Consider the following 5,681-nt stretch of genomic DNA (forward strand, 5'->3'; position numbering starts at 1 on the left):
CCATACACCAGTCATGCTTGTAACTGACAGCTTACAATGTCCAGCGATGACTTAAACTTTGTTACAATTACCAGAACATGGTTGAAGGATTCCAATAACTATACCAAGAGACACACTATACAGGAAAGACAAAGTAGGTAAGAGGGAAGGTGGCATTACCATTTATGTCAAGAAAAGAAAAAAAAGTAACAGTAATTCAGAAAACAAATGCACTACTATAAACCCTTGGAGTCTGCTTACGAACCACCAAGAGATCGTCCCTTAAGCTGGCTATACATGGGTCAAAATTCGGCTTGTGTTTTTGCCAAACGATCAGCGTCACTGGCTATAGCCAGCAACACTGGTCATTGTATTCTGCAGGTGGGGAATAGATGTAGGCACAATACAATAGCTCAGCAGGACTGATTACCCCCATCCACATCAAATGTTTTTATGGGGGAATCGCTGGTTGAACGGAAAAAAAAAGAACCACGTATGACCTTCCTTAGAATGGAGGAATCTATTGATATTCTCCTGTTCAGCACATGGGTTGAACAAAAGAAATCAAACATTGTATGGCTAGTTTTCACTCCGGCTTCATTTTTCATCCAGGAATTACTAAAATTAACTTAAAGGAGTTGTAAAGGCAGAAGTTTTTTTTTTATCTTAATGCATTCTATGCATTAAAATAAAAAACCTTTTGTGTGTGGCAGCCACCCCAGCAACCCTCTAATTACTTACCTGAGCTCCATCTCTCTCCAGCGATGTCCACAAATGTCTAAGCTGTCCAGGACACTCCTCCTGATTGGGTGAGACACAGCAGCAGTTCCATTGGCTTCCGAGGCTTTCAATCAAAGTCAGTCAACCAATCAGGGGAGAGAGAGGAAGGGGCCTGGTCAGGGCTCCATGTCTGAATGGACACACGGAGCTGTGACTCGGTTTCAGTGCCCCCATAGGATGCTGCTGACTGTGAGGGCACTCGATAGGTGGGAGGGGCCAGGAGCAGAAAAGAGGGATCCAAGAAGAGGAGGATCAGGGCTGCTCTGTGCAAAACTAACTGCATAGAGGAGGTAAGTATAACATATTTTTTATTTAAAACAAAAAACAAGACTTTACAATCACTTTAACCTACCATTACAGTAGCCTGCAGTTTCCTGCCTATGAAGTTCTTACCTGTGATTCTGTTCACATGTGTTGTTTGGCATCTATGTTCCCCTGCCTACTATACTGTCGGTATTCCTTTCTTGTCTATCACTTCCTGGCCTGGCTCACAGTTTGCTACCCATTATAATAAGGTGACCAGATTTTTTAAATTAAATCCAGGGACATTTTTTTTTTTATTGGCAAATGGTAAACTATTTTATAAGTATATTTTCCTCGAAAAATATAGTATGTGATATGTATGTGGTATGTGATATGTGTTTATGGAATGATTGTAGGATATAAATTATTTCTCACATTTTGTCAATGAGATAAAAAAAAACTTCTCAAATTTATTTTTTGAGATATGACTACCAAATGTTATGAGAAAAAATACAGTGCATAGTTTAGGAGTATGTTACATAAAGAATGCAGGGCTAAGTAGTGCTCAGGAGCATGCTACATAGAGAATGCAGGGCTGAGTAGCTCTCAGGAGCGTGCTACATAAAGAATGCAGGGCTCAGGAGTGTGCTACATAGACAAAGAGGTGCAGGCACTAGAAACAAGTAGATGGGTGACAGTCAGCAGGGAAGTGCCAGGGAGGCTGATCCTGGGCTGGAGAATTCCAATAAGTGCACTACATTGAGTGACATTGGTGAAACCGGTCAGGGACCAGCACTGCTGGAGCTAAGGGATTCTTCTAGCTGCCAGGGGAAGACCTCCTCCAGTAAGAGTGGAATTTGGATTAGCAGCAAGGATGGGAAGTGTTATCATAATGGGGGATCTTAATTATCCAGACATAGACTGGGCAGAGGGAACCACGCATTAGTCTAATGCCGCCTACACACGACCGGACTTTTCAATGGACTAGGGCCGATGGAATGAATCCATTGAATATTATGATCGTGTATGGGCTCCAGCTGACTTTTTTTTCCCTAAGTCCGGCCAGCCTAGGTACAGGCACCATCCACTGGTCCCCTAAATTCTATCTAAGGATGATACACCTCCTCCAGAGTACGGGCCTCCTATCTAGGCCGGCCTGACAGTGCTATACTATAAGTGAGTCTGATTCTTAGTAAAATTATGATGGAATATTTATTGATAATGTACATATAGTGTAATATTTAGAATCTATACTTGAAGGATTTGACTTATATACCTCTGCTCTCCCATTTTTGGTCCTCCTAGGTTCTATAGTCATATTTACCTGGTTCTGAGGAAGCCATTGGTGAAACTCGTCAACCAGTATCTATGATTTTGACTACAAAAGTATATTAGAACATATGTTTTTTTAATGAATTTTATATATGTATAGTGTGGACTTTGTATCAATAAAATTTAAAATTTATTACAAATTGTTTGTTATATCTTGTTTAGGGACCGGTATAGTCCGTTCTCTCCTTCTTCCCCCTTTTTTTGCTTATGCTATTTAGGATGAGGTACCCCCTTAGCTTTTTTCATATATTTTGGATATGTAAGGGTGCAATTAGGCGGCTAAGATAGAACACGAAAGACACATAGCGGAGGAGAGCAACAAAAAATCCCAAGAGATTCTTTAAGTATGTAAAAATTAAAAAGTGAGGACAGACCATATTGGTCCCATAAAGAATGAAGAAGGACATCAGGTTACAAAAGATGGGGAGATGGCGAAGGTATTGAATTTATTCTTCATGAGGGACTCGGGGGGCTTCAGTAACCAAAACTGCAGTGTTTATCCTTATGAAACATCACAGGAAGTACAGAGGGCAGAATTATAAATAGACTTGGGAAACTTAACATTAATAAATCACTGGGACCAGATGGCTTGCACCCGAGGGTACTTAGGGAACTCAGTCAAGTAATCGCCAGACCATTGTTCCTTATTTTTACTGACAGTCTACTGGCTGGAATGGTACTGTCAGACTTTCACATTCCTGGCTGATGAGCCCAATGGAGCAGAGGAAAGCCTTCTTTACATGTCTGACTTGCAGCCCCTGGTAGTATGAACGGGAAGCACGGGAGTGCAGAGTGGTACAAGAGCCTGGTGGGTAGTAGCAGAAGAGACGACTCTGGATCCAGGTGCAGACAGGCTGGAGACCATTGGACAGCAGACAGGCAGGCAGGTACACTGGCGGAAGATGCTGAGCAGGGGCAGAGCAGGCAAGTCGAGTCACAGGCAGGGTTGACAACAGGCATGCAATGTGGTACAGAGGAGCAAATGAATTCAGAGTCAAAAGCAGGCCAAGGTTAAGTACAGGCAGAAGACAAAGGATAATCCAAGGGCAAGCCGGGTAGTCAGGAGATCAAATGTTCAACAGATAACGGGGTCACAGGGAGCTGCAGATCAGGCAGCACCAATCCAAGGTGCACTGTCAGTTTAAATAGACTAGTTGGCGCCAAGCGCCGCCCACGCGCCCGCACACTGGCGCGCACAGGAGCGCGCACCAGAGCTGCCAGCACTGCAACCATTATGGGAACATCTCTGACAGGTACCAGCTGATTGGAGAAAACCCAATGTAGCACCAATACTTAAAAAAGGGCCAAAATACATCCCTGGAAATTACAGACCAGTTAGCCTAACATCAAGAGCATGCAAGCTCTTGGAGGGTATGATAAGGGACTATATACAATGTTTTAGTAATGAAAACAGTATCATTAGCAGTAATTAGCATGGATTCATTAAGAATCGTTTTTGCCAAACCAATCTATTAACCTTCTATGAGGAGGTGAGCCGCCATCTAGATAAAGGAAGGCCTGTAGACGTGGTGTATCTGAATTTTGCAAAAGCATTTGACACAGTTCTCCATAAATGTGTACTGTACAAAGTAAAGTCCATTAGCATGGACAATAGGGCGAGTACATGGATTAAAAACTTGCTACAAATATTATTTTATGTACCATGTATATATTTTTTCAATAAAGTTGGTTTCCCAATTTAAAAAAAAAACTGGCTACAAGGGCAAGTTCAGAGGGTGGTGATAAATGGGGAATACTCGGAATGGTCAGGGGTGGGAAGTGGGGTCCCCCAGGGTTCTGTGCTGGGAACAATCCTGTTTAATTTGTTCATAAATGACCTGGAGGATGGGGTAAACAGTTCAGTCTCTGTATTTGCGGATGATACTAAGCTAAGCAGGGCAATAACTTCTCAGGAAGATGTGGAAACCTTGCAAGAAGATCTGAACAAATTAATGGGGTGGGAAACTACATGGCAAATGAGGTTTAATGTAGAAAAATTTTAAATAATGCATTTGGGTGGCAAATAATATCAATGCAATCTACTCACTAGAGGGTGAACCTCTGGGGGAATCTAGGATGGAAAAGGACCTGGGGGTCCTAGTAGATGATAGGCTCAGCAATGGCATGCCTGCCAAGCTGCTGCTTACAAAGCAAACAGAATACTGGCATTAATTAAAAAGGAGATTAACTCCAAGGATAAAGCGATAATTCTACCACTCTACAAGACTCTGGTACGGCCTCACCTAGAGTATGCTGTCCAGTTTTGGGCACCATACTGGTGACCCCACAATAGGGATAAAACTTTTTTGCGGAAGGGAGTTTAATAAGAAACGTGGCCACTCACTAAAATTAGAAAAGAGGTTTAACCTTAAACTGCATAGAGGGTTCTTTACAGTAATGCCCCCATACAATGGTCGGACATTCCGACAACATTATTCATCAGATTTTTTCCAACGGATGTTGGCTCAAACTTGTCTTGCATACACACGGTCACACAAAGTTGTCGGAAATTTCCGATCGGCAAGAACACGGTGACGTACACCGCGTACGACGGGACTATAAAAGGGAAGTTCAGCACCATGTTCAGCACCCTTTGGGCTCCTTCTGCTGATCTTGTGTTTATCGCCTGTTAGTAGAAGTTTGGTTAGAGACGATTCGCGCTTTTCAGACTTCTGCTTCAGATCGTTACTACTCTTCAGTTTGTGCTTGTCGGTGTGTATCTGCTTATCGGTGCGTGTAGTCAGTTTGCATTTGTTTGTCATTGTGTGCTATTTTAGATAGTACTCTTTGACCAACAGTGTTTATTGTCCACTCGTTGCTGATTTTCAGTTCTTTCTTTCAGGCCTTGCTGTTTATCAGTGCTTTCTGTTAGTCTGTTCTGACCAGCCGACTGTTTTGAAGCCATGTTGCGTGTACCTACTCGTCGTAGAGTTCATGCTGTGCAGGGGCTTGTTGTTTGGGCTTTTAGCTTTGACCCAAGCCCAGTTCATGAACAGGGCGAGGAGGAGTTCATGGAGCAAGAATTGGTTGCCCCAGCGTGACCAATTCTCGCACATGCCTTTGTTTCGTGAGATCCGGGAGAATAATCCTGATGATTTCAGGAATTATCTCAGGATGACGGACCCCGTTTTTCACCATCTGTTGGCTTTGCTGACCCCTTTTATCAGCAGGCAGGATACCTGCATGAGGCAAGCCATCACTCCGGAGCAGAGACTAGTTGCCCCGTTGCGGTACTTGGCGACAGGGAGAAGCCTTCAGGACCTCAAGTTCTCCACAGGCATCTCCCCCAGGCTCTGGGGATCATTATTCCAGAGACCTGTTCTGCCATAATACAGGTCCTGCAGAAG

Source organism: Lithobates pipiens, unplaced genomic scaffold (assembly GCF_037356315.1).
Source record: "Lithobates pipiens isolate NorthernLeopardFrog02 unplaced genomic scaffold, aLitPip1_a1.2 Scaffold_1, whole genome shotgun sequence".
Classification (NCBI taxonomy): Eukaryota; Metazoa; Chordata; class Amphibia; order Anura; family Ranidae; genus Lithobates; species Lithobates pipiens.